Raw genomic sequence first — 12,491 nt, forward strand, 5'->3', positions numbered from 1 at the left:
TTCCTTGTCACTGCCTGTCTGTAAAGACCTCCAGGTCTCTATGGTTTGTACTAGGATTAAAGGGTTGTGTCACCATGCTTGGTTGTTCCCTGGTGTGTCCTTGAACACACAAGACTCTGCTTGCCATGTGATCCGATTAAGGGTGTATGCTACCACTGCCTGACTCTTGTTTATGGCTGGCTATGTCCTCTGATCTCCAGGAAAACTTTATTTATTAACATACAAATAAAATATCACCACATTTCAGCACAAATAAAATATTACCACAGTGGAAGAGACTTATTCTGATGTTTTTAGATCAAGAGGAAAGTGAGCTTTCTCTGTACCTACCTTATGTGTCTATCATCTGTCTGACTGCCTATCATCTCTTTCTATCATCTATCTACCTCTTATCAATCAATCATCTACCTATCTAAAATCTGCAAATATGTATTTGACTCAGAAATATACTTACATATTTGTATGTGCTTATACAATAACACAATGCTGCATTTATATCCCAAGTATCGAGTGGTTTGAAATGGTTAAAAATTTGTGACATTAAAATGAAGCTCACATAAAAATATTTGTAGAAAATTGGATCTATTTGAAAACAGAAACTCACTAAACCAAAACAGGGCATTCTTCCTTTTCCCATTTCCTCATTGTCAGACATCTGAAAGATATACACTCAGTCTCACCTATTATAAAAACAAAATTTTATACTTGTAAAACAAAGAATTCTGTTTTTTGATTTTTCTCTTGAATTTTTAAAATTAAAATACAATTACCTCATTGCCTTTTTTTTTTCCTTACCTTTCTCCAACCTCTCATGTAGGCCTTTATTGCCTCTCCCAATCATACCTTCTTTTTCCTTAATTGTTATTGTACACGCACACACATGACTGCATATATAAATGCAACCTAATCAGTCCCCTGTAGTGTTACTTTTATGTATGTGATATGTGATTTCAAGAGTACAGGCATTATTATTAAGCACTGGAAAGAGTAGCATTGAAATGATAAATTTTCATTGTAAAGAGGAGAAGCAAAATGATAGCCTTTAGTCAATATAGGAGTTATTTGACAAACAACAACTATGAGTAATGCCATTAAACACTCTAACAAGCCTGGAGACATGTTCAGGATTCTGTATACAGTGTTTGCTTTCCTCATCTGGTTGCCTTCTCTCAGTTAATCCACAAAACAGGCATTATTATCCTTCTCCCTGTTTTACGAGGACAATCACTGTGTGGCAGGATAATATCACAAGACTGTACATTAGTCAGGACAGGAGCCTCGATTTTGAATCTCAACAATGTAGTTTATATGCCCAGCCCAGAAATTCTAGGATATTTTCATCTATTTATTATTTTGTCTATTAACCAATATTTATTGAGCACATATCCATCCAGAGTTGGGTACTTATGGATCAAACTTGAGAACCTGGTGTTTGGCAACAAGCCCAGACATGAGCAGGAACAGTAAAATGCTCCCGTATCGGGTACCAGATCTAATAAATCGGTAGTGCCTGCCAGTAAAAGTGGATGGATGTTTCTGTTACTCAGATCCCTTTGGGGAAATACAATGGGTTGAACTGATGAAGGATGTCTACAGAGCATCTACAGGAGGGGGAAGGTAGGACAGCAGCATGTTTCAAATAGCTGAATTCCTTGAATGGTGAATAAAAGAGAATATAGGATCATAGTTACGAAGGCTAAACAAGAATGATACCAATGAACATTCCAAAGCGGGTAGCAAAAAGTGCCAGAGCCTCAACCATTCACAAAGACATATTGAATTTGGGGAAAGCTGGGAGCAGGAGAGATGGAATTAACTTAACCAGGGAAGAGCACAACAATAGGTTGTGAAGTTCTAATGGTCAGCTCAGAAAAGACACATACAAGTAACATTATAGAGAGTGAACTAGTTACACTGAAGAATATACAGATATGGAATAGCAATTAGTGAAAGAAGAGGCCCTGGGTTTGGAGGAGAGCTGAGAGAGACATATGGAAGGATCTGAAAAGAGAAAAGGTAAGGGGGAAGTTTTGTGATTATATTATAATTTCAAAAGTTAAAATAAAGTTTAGAAGCCAGGAGTAAGAGGAAGTGATGAACGTATATGCATTATTGAAGATCAGTCAGTCATCATAGAGATATAAAAGGTCCAGTCCACAAGGTCAGTTTACAGATAACCACAGGCACAGCTAACAGGGGTCCAAACACTAGACAGAAATGTGAAATGAGAAATACACAGTGATTAAATCAGATGGTTGAAGAGAAGTCAGAGAGCATGCCATCGCTAGGAATATCTTGAGCAGAGTCAAAAATTTCAAGAAGACAGTCTGTGGGTTTGCTAATGAATCGTTAATGCATTCAGTGATGAAGCCAAGGAAAACTGCTGCTGCATCTTGATACATGTACCTACTACTGGCAGAATCCTCTTTTGTGTTTAAACATCCCCAAGGAAACAGTTAGGCTGCACCTACTATATAAGAAACTATGGTGCTAAGAGTTTTTCCTTATATCTGTGCCCTTACAAAGTCAGTGTTTATATCCCCAGAAGACTAATGTCACTATAATATTGCTATATTGATCACCATCCCTTTGTATCTTTTCTATGATTATCTGTACATTGAATGGGAGATCTGTTCTATCATGATTTAGGTGATTACAAAGGAATATTTGCCTGTGATATGTCTCTCACCCCATTCAGAAAATCTCTCTTGAAAGTCACAATGTGAAATCCCCTGGGCTTCTCCATTCCTTAGTTCAGTTCATATCAATATCTCTTTGGAGTGCTTAGTTTGATTAATTCTCCTTAATAAACTTCTGATCAAATTGTCTTATATGTCCCTCAACAGAATGTGTTCCTTGAGGAGAATATAATGTAGAGATGCCTATAAAAGTTTCTTTCAGAAATAAAGACCTTATGTACATGCACTGTGGCTTAGTTCTTTGGCCCAGAATCAAAGTCAATTACTATGACTTCTACAAAATGCCAGGCAACAGAGTGCACTGGGTAGAACAGGATAAGGGGACATAATTGTTTGGCTTTCATCCATGGGTCACTTTTTAATATTCCTCTACTAGCTTGACTGAAAATTTGAATCGAGATTAGTGGCGGACAATTTTGTTCTCTGTCAGACGTTTTGAACAAAGAAGTTTCCACTTCTCAAATGTATTCATTTTGCTTATTTATCTTGGTGATGTGCCACTCTCTTCTCCTAGCCAGATCACACAGTTGACAACCATTAGCCCCACTCAAGGATGCATGGATGATGCCAGTGGTGACAATGAGCAGGTGCAGCGATTTCCACTCACCTGCATCAGACGAAGGTCTCCTGAGAATGCAATTTGTTGAAACAGCTCTTATCCCATTTTGGCAACTGGGGGATTTAGCACTAACTGTAGAATCCAGAGCCTCTAGTTTAAGACAAGTGGCCTGGAAGAGAGATAAGCACATGCTCCTGAGATGAGCTTGGTAATTAGCTCTCAACAGCATAAATCGTTCATCACCAAATGATGAATTTTAATTTTATTTCCAAAGCCTTTCAAGGGGAAGGTGTCAGAGCTTAACACTAGCTACTAGATTTAACATAAACGGCTATTTGCCAATTAGTGTCTGTTTGCCAATTGTTTGTGATCTAATATGTAAAAATGAATTATATGGCTCAAGGTGAAATGAAATCTATAATCCTCTGTATAGTGTAGGAATAGTAAATCATGTTAATGAAGTGAGCGTCAAACAGGAGCACTTTGCTGATTTATACATAAATAGCAGGTGTGTGCCTCAACCAGTTCTGAGTTTGGACTAATAAGGATGTGGATTGTGTGGCTATGAGGAAAACATGGATTCAGGAGTTCAGGAGTGAGGATCAGAGTGAAGAAGAAAAAGCTCTCTCGTGCCCTGGAAGAGCACTGACATGATTAGCTTGATAGAAGGAATTTGGAAGAGGAATGGCTGAACCATCACCCAAACATCAAACAACCCTGGAAGCTTTGGAAGTGTGTTGCTACCTTATAATAGGACTGATGAGTTTAACCATAGCATGGCATATACAGAGAAGGAACCAGGTGAAACAGGGAAGCTGATTTGGGACATCTAATACATGTTAAGTTAGGTTCGTTGTCACTAGGAGCAGAGGACTTGGCATAGCTGTTGTACCACACTCTACCTTTATATTCTAAGTGGATAGAACATTCCATGACCCAATGAGATCATAGACATGTGTCCTCTAATTCAGCAACTTGAAAGTAGTTTTTGCCTTAGATACTGCTACCAGTTTTATTTTGTATCCTAAAAATATATGCTGGAGATCTGACTCACAACTTGAAAATGTGGCCATATTTAGAAGTGGGGTCTTTGCAGAGGCAATCAAGTTAAGATGAGGTCATGATGAATTAGAGTGTGCTCTTAATCAAATATGAATGATTCTCTCATAAAAAGAAAGGGTTTAGACATTCTGGAGACACATAAATTGGGCCAGGTGTTAAAGGGCAAAACTGCATATGACAAAATGTGCAGGAACTGAAGTATAAGGCAAGTCTGCAGATCCCAGGAGCCAGATGGAAAGACACGGGCTTCCTCAGAGCCGTCAGATTGGCCAGACCCCACGGGCTTCTCGACTTCAGATCTACATCCATAGAACAAACAGAAAGTCTATTGTCTTGATTTGTTTTAAGCTGCCTTGTGTTCTTTTTTTTTTTTTTTTTTTACAGAAAGACCCAATAATTTAACAGGTCATTATGAAGTTGATATGATTAAAGTATGAATGAAAAGACACAATTGGCCAACTGAAATAACCCAAGTCCTTTGGTCTTCATGATAACAGAGACCTCTCTGAAGAACACTTTATTATCTTAGTGATGGAGATCAAAATCCATTAAACATTTCTTATTTTGGACTGTCACTTGTCATGAATGTTTATCTAAATGAGCTTTGCAGGCTGAAGACACGGTGTATTGACCACTGAAACCCAGCAATGGAACAGCATTAGTGGCCCAGAGGCCTCCTGTCTGTTACCAGTGCTCTGATGGCACCGTTCTCTGGCTTACTGTCACAGAAATCCAAGTCTCTTCAATTGTCTTTGGAGGGAAGGCTGTTTTCTTATTCAAATATGAAGCACTGGTTAAGAAGATTGTGACATCTGTCTTTTGGATATAACATGGCCATTGTGCTCAAATATGCACAGAAGTTGTGGTTACCTGCATAAGACCCAGAACATCTAAAGTATGCAGCAATGAGGAGGGTCACAGGAAGACACTTCCTTAGCTGAAGAGCTACTGATGGTTCATGTCTGCATTACGACAGGGACTCCTTTTCTTCAAGTGTGCAGCCAAAAGTAAGTTGCCCATGATCCTGCAAATAGCTTCTCATCCAGGTACACACAGAAACCCAACAGAACTCATGAATTATTTTTCAATAAAGACATGAAAGTTGAAGGGGGACATGTGAAAATAAGGTTTTCAGATGGATTCAGAAAGGATAAGAAAGAGAAAGGGAGTTAATATGAATAAAATAGATAATACATGTAGATGAAATTGTTAAACAATCAATACACTTTTAAAAATTAAAATGTGGCTGGAGGAATTCAATAGAGTCTCTGACAACTTTATTAAACATTCAATGATATTCTTTATTTTCTCCTAATATTTAGAACATTTATGTCTATCAACAGAAAATAATAGCAACTATATATATTCATTTTATGAGGAAAACAGAGAAAACTCATCAAAAAAGTAATAATCAAATATGATAATATCCTTTAATTTTCTTCCATTTTAAGTTCTTAAATCTTTAAATAGAATAAGCTCCCATGTCTATATCAGGAGTGCTTCTCAATCTCTCTCCTTAATCACTGAGCACTTCCTTTAAACAATTTTTAGGTTCCAAATTACTTTTTTGTTTATTTGTTTTAGTTTTGAACTTCCCTTATTATCAATTCAGAATATAAACACCAATCTTCAGGAGATATTTCTTGTTCCATGATCAATGCATACTATCAATGCTAAACATTAGAAAAAAACTTTTTATATTTTTCAAATAGTTTGGTAGTGTCATCATAAAATTACCAATCTGTGCTTATAAAAACTATATGGTACTGTAAGTGCTAACACAATAATACTTGAGCTGCACTAACAGAGACACTATAAAGGAAAACCAATTAGATAAGAGATACTGATGATAAATATTTAAGAATCACTTGTCACACAAGCTAAATGATAATAATTAAAGGAAATGGATTTTTAATAATTTTTATGGAGGGTTGAAGATCAATCCCAGGTTTTCACACATACTAAGCATGTGCACTACCACTTCATCTTCATCATCAACAAGTCTTAATGTTAATTTTTAATATTCAGTCTCCCATTTACAGGATAAGTACATATAACATGATTATGCTACAGTTTTTTGTGCTTATACTTTTCTCAAAATTTATTAGGTAACATCTATAGCTTTCCAGTATGTTACTCATACTCATCAGGTATTTCTCTAAAGGCTTTAAAATAGTTTAAATTACTTAAAGAAACAATATGTGAGATGAATGTTTATTATCCATATTCTAACAAAAAACCAAATAGGTCATGAGGAGTTTGAGTGAATTCCCTATGTCAAAGACAAGTGAGGCCCAGATTCCCACCCAGCAGGTGAAAGACAAGTTCAGAATCAACTAGTTGCACATGATCTAGCAGAACAGCACATGATATTATTAAATCACATATGGAAATGAGTACACACAAGAAAAATATAAAAACTCCACCACGAATAGGCAATATTTTTTAAATCATTTTGTCTAAATTTAAGAATAAAAATAAACAAACCCAAGTCATTTAGCAACACTGGATAAATACAGCATGTTGAAAGAATTTAATTTGTTCAAAAGCTTTTATAAATATTAAATTTAATAATTAATTCTTCAGGGGGCACTAGAAAATAGCTCAACAGTTAAGAGCGCTTTCTTCTTTTGCAGAGGACCAACCTGCTAGTTCACAAATATCCAAGCACCAAGGAAAAATGCTGTGGATGTTGCTTTGTATGCTGTGAATGTGTTGCTCTGATTGGTTAATAAATAAAGTACTGATTGGCCAGTAGCCAGGCAGGAAGTATAGGCAGGACTAAGAGAGAGGAGAATTCTGGTAACAGGAAGGCTGAGTCAGGAGACACCAGCCAGCCACCCAAGGAGCAACATGAATGGGACATAGGTAAAGCCAGAGAAAATGTGGCAAAACATAGATTAATAGAAATGGATTAATTTAAGATATAAGAGCTAGCTAGCAGGAAGCCTGCCATGGCCATACTTTAAAAATAATATAAGCCTCTGTGTGTTTACTTGGGTCTGAGTGACTGCGGGACTGGCAGGTGAGAGAGATTTTGTCCTGACCACTGGCAGGACAACAGGACAACTTCAAGGACACAGGAAAACTTCAGCTACTCCAGGCATATGAATACACACACACACAAGCACGCATGCATGCATGCACGCACACACATACACACACACATATACACACACACATATATACATATATACATGCATATTTATATATAAATATTCATTTATATTTATTTATATATGTACACATATATATATACATACATACATACATACATACATAATGAAAGACCCTAACCCTTCAGACTTACACACACACCCAAGCCCCAGGAGAATGAGAAACTAAAAAGCTAGTTCCAAGGGCAAACTGACTCAGCCATCCCTGTCACAATGTAACAATGTAAAGAGATTTCTATTAAGAGATGCGCTCAACTGTGACTGGGATAATGTCAAGTGTTCTAGGAAAGACCACTGTAACCTTTGTGTCAACATCACTCCCACCCTGATACCCCCCCTTGAGGTTTTGGGAAGAATGTGCATGCAGACGTGACTGTACCCACCCTGTGATCAGGCCATGATCTTGTAAAATTAACCTCTAGACATAAATCAATCGAAACGAAATTGTATGGGAATTGTAATCTTATGGCTTTTGTGGGGTTTTCCTTTAAAAGTACCCATGTAGCTGCAGTAGGCGCGACTCTTGCCCTCAGGACAAGGGGAGCCCGACTGTACAGCTGCATCAATAAACCTCTTGCTGTTTGCATCAACTGGACCAGAGTCTGTGTTCTTGGGGTACCCACCTGAGAAGGTAGTACCCTGGGTCTGGGGTCTATCAATAAAATACATAAAATAAATAAATAAATGAATTGTTAAAAAATCATTAAATCCTTACATTTCAAATGTGTTTCTACTTTGACTTACTAATTCTAATTCAGGTTTTTTATCAACCCAACCTGTACATGAAGAGAGATGATTTCTATTTGAGGCTGATCATGGAAGTCCTGGGCTTAATAAAAAAGGGCTGAAAATAATCTCCTTTTCTGTGACTAGGGGGAAACTCTACATGACCTCTGTTTTCTGTGTGTGCAGTCATCAAGGACAAAGCACTAGCTCTAAACCCTCTTTAAAGCATTAATGTAATTTTAGAACACCATGTATGTAAGGAAGTTGTATTTTAATTGAATCAATCATCATCATAATACTACAAATTACCTTAAATGAAATTAACAAATGCCCATAATAGATCATTTTGAAATATGTTAGAAACTATATATATCACTTTAGATATGAATGAAATATTCTTGAATGATACGAGAGGTCTTTTTTAAAAAACAAATACAACATCAATAACAAAAATATGAAATAAATTCACAATGTCAGAGGTCATTTTTTTGTAGCTTATATAGAGATTCCATTGATCCTACTTTCAACACAGGCATCAATCTGTTTCTACATACTCTGTTACCATATTTCTATATATTCAATGTATTTCTGCTACAACCTTTGGTCCTAACTTCCATTGTCCCATGTAATTAGGGTTAGATTCTCCACCCTTAAACCTTCAAACCTAATTAATATAGTAGTCACATTATTACGTGCAATTCACTGGGTAATTCCCTAAATTGTTAACTTTTTATTAGTCTTTTCTAATCTGCCTTTAGTAGACTTAGCTGGTCCTACTGTTGGGACTGGGACTGAAAATGACTTATTAAAGCAGTTTAAATGATTCCTTTGCAATAATAATTTTAGATTTCTTAATTTTAGATCTCTTTGTATGTTAACGTACATTGGCATGAAAATTATAGATAGATTGATAGATAGGCAGAAGAATATGTGTTTCAATATAAGTATATAGGTATATGTATATGTGCAACATAAGATAAAAAGAAGCCCTTATCATGACTGTGCTGGCTAGTTTTGTCAGCCTGACACAGCTAGGGCCAAGTGCAAAGACTGAACTTAAATCAAGAAAATGTCTTCCTAAGATTTAGTTGTAGGCAAGCCTGTGTGGACTTTGCTTTTCTTTAATTAATGATTGATGGTGAAGGTCCAGCTCATTGTGAGTGATGTTACCTCTGGGCAGATAGTCCTGGGTGGAATAAGAAAGTTGGTTGAGAAATTCATAGAGAGCAAGCCAGTAAACAGCATTCCACCAAGGCTTCTGTTTCTGCCCCCAGGCTATTGCTTTGAGTCCCTGTCTCAATGTCCCTGGATGATGGACTACAAGCTATAAATCCTTTCCTCCTCAAGCTTGTTTTAGTCATGTTGTTTTATAATAGTAACAGAAAACTAAACAATGACAAATATAAAACCTTACTGTATTTTGCTCTTAGCATTGCATGAAGTGATATTTTTGGTAGTCAAAGACAGTGTCCTAAAATCAAACTTGAAGTAGATACTTAATGGCTGAGTGAGGAGTAAATCAAACTACAATTAAAAATATTATAATACTGCTCCAAAGTAAATTAAGTATTCTGAAATATTTGCAAATAATTTTTATTTCACTTTTTTCTCTTTTTCTTACTTCTTGTTCCTCCTTCCCACCTCTTGCTCCTCATTTTCTCTATTGTCCATAATTAATGTTATTGACAAATTTTAACTATTCATTGTCTGATCAAGATATTTTGCTTAGTTGAACTTTAGCTAGGATTCTTAACTTCTACTATATTTCTTCTTCATTGTTTGTTTTTTTTGTTTGTTTGTTTTGGGTTTTTTTTTGTTTTTTTTTCTTTTTTTTTTTTCTTTTTTGGTTTTCAAGACAGGTTTTCTCTGTGTAGTTTTGGAACTGTCCTGGATCTCATTCTGTAGACCAGGCTGGCCTTGAACTCACAGAGATCTGCCTGGTTGTGAAGAATCCTATTTGTTTGGTAAAGCCAGAATTCCTCTTATTTCATTTTATTCTTAGTAATTATTCATCCTCTGACTCTTCACACTACTGCTGGGGCTTTTCATTTCACTCACACTCTATTGAAACTTAAAAACAATCTGTCTCCCAACATGAAGACAATTTACCCCTACTCCTAAACCCACCCCTACTCCTAAACAGTGAACCCACCATGATATTCCTAGATAAAGTTTTCTATGCCAGTGGTATTTTAGCAATTAAATATCTGCAGAAGAGACACAAATGAAACAGAAAATGGAGAAAGAACATTTCTATAGGCCCTTCCAGAAAGGACTACAAGAAAATTTTCTTGAAAGATGAAGGTATATCTTTTCTAACTTCTCTGAGAATCCCTTCGGTTTTATGTTCTGGGATTAAAAATGATCTGTAAACTCTTCAAGTACTTGCTCTTCATCCAGTTAAAACCAGAATTTAAATATTCAGTGTACCAGTGTACTGACCAAATTAACATATTTTTCTGCATTCACGATACTGTAGTTGTAAGCATTGCAGCTGAGATGGAAAGGCATCCTGGTCACTGTAAGCACAGTTTACAGCCCTGCTCCAGGGAATGGTTTCCCCAATGTAAAGGCTCTGCCTGGGTAGGGGATGATTTTCCCTAGGAAAGTTGTTACAGTTCTGCTCAGATTCAAACCTCATTCAAGAGATTTATTGGAGGGAAGAATCCAGAAGAATGGCTGCCTCTGCCAGGGTAGAAAAAAGCAGCAGCAAACTGAACAGGTGCGGGGCTTATATAGGGCTTCTTAGGGGCAGAGTTTTTCCAGGAAGATTATTTTCAGGGTGGGAATTGGTCAGATTTCAGTCCTTTGAACTTGGACAAGCTCAGATTGGCTAGATTTTGTGCTCAGAGATTGGTTGGTTTTCTGCTCAGTTAATCAGGGGGCAGATCTGGCTCTGATTTCAAGGCCAAAGTGTGTTTCTTTCGCTGGCCCTTTTTAACCTTTTAGATCTAATTTCAGGGCCAGGACATATTTCTCTAACTGGCTTTGATTCTAGGGCTAAAGTGTGTTTCTTTGGCACTGGTTTCAGGGTCAGGGTGTATTTCATTGGCTCTGGGTTCAGGGCTAAAGTATTTCTTTCACTGGCTCTGGTGTCAGGGCCAGGGTGTGTTTTCTTTCACTGTCTCTGGTTTGTGGACCAGGGTGGGTTTCCTTGGCTGGCCCTTTTACCCTGCAATAGTCCAGATGGAGGTGACAGATGCCACCACTTTTCTGACCACTTTGTGAAGTATTGTTACTGTGTGATTTATCTATTGGATGTAAGTGCTCACACCTTCTTTACACATTCTAATTTGACAAAGGCTTCTATAAGGAAGAGCCTCTGGGGGAAGGGCAGCCAGAACCTGGGCTCCAGCATTCAGGGTAGGACATAGAATATGCCAGCCAGGACTCTGTAACTAGTAGGGACTGGGGAATGCTGAGAGAACCTGGCAGCCAGGGTCCACTTTGATATGTTAAATAGGCATCTCAACCATTTGTCCTGGGTTTGAGAAGTAACAGATCAAGAGGGAATAGCTTTAATCCATATAATAAAATCCTAAAATACCTTTAAAAATGAAATAAGTAAATCTGTATGAAATACTTGTAAGCATTCAGGATAAACCTTTTACTAAAAAAATGTTAATGGTATGATAACATTAATAATTATGCTTGCTGTTTATTAAAAATGTCATCAATTGGTACCTAGCTCTAATAATGATATAGTGATTGGTGGGGTCATTTTACTATTTGCTTTAATAATATACAAGATTTAATGTTCACAAAAGAATGAATTAATAATTTTATTAATTTGTTTAAATCTGATCAATTAAAGGACAGAAAACTACAAAAAAATTATGATCAGCTTTTATTTGTAAAAAGACATAAAAATGTGTTCTTCATGCATTCTGATAAATGTTGCTGATGGCACATCCTTATGAAATGGAATATTTCCCAGAATCTAGCAGTCCACTGTCAGAATCTTAGTAGAATGGAGAGATTGATACTCTCTGTTGGCCTCCTTCAAACCGCATTAGACAACAAATCCACCTAGTACCTATGCCCCTTCTCTGAGATGGCTTTGAATAGATCATGTTATCAGAACAGGTTGAAAAACTGCCGTATGTGATAAACGTAGGGTACTCCAAAATCCATACAGGGATGATAAGTTTATTTGGCCAAAGATTAACTCTCATTAACTTACTGAAGGCGAGTAATTGGAGGCTATATCTCATATCTGAACATGGAAAGTCGTAAATATGTCCTATAGGACATTTTTATAGTGAAGGC

The sequence above is a fragment of the Peromyscus eremicus genome, chromosome 14 (assembly GCF_949786415.1).
Source record: "Peromyscus eremicus chromosome 14, PerEre_H2_v1, whole genome shotgun sequence".
Taxonomy (NCBI): domain Eukaryota; kingdom Metazoa; phylum Chordata; class Mammalia; order Rodentia; family Cricetidae; genus Peromyscus; species Peromyscus eremicus.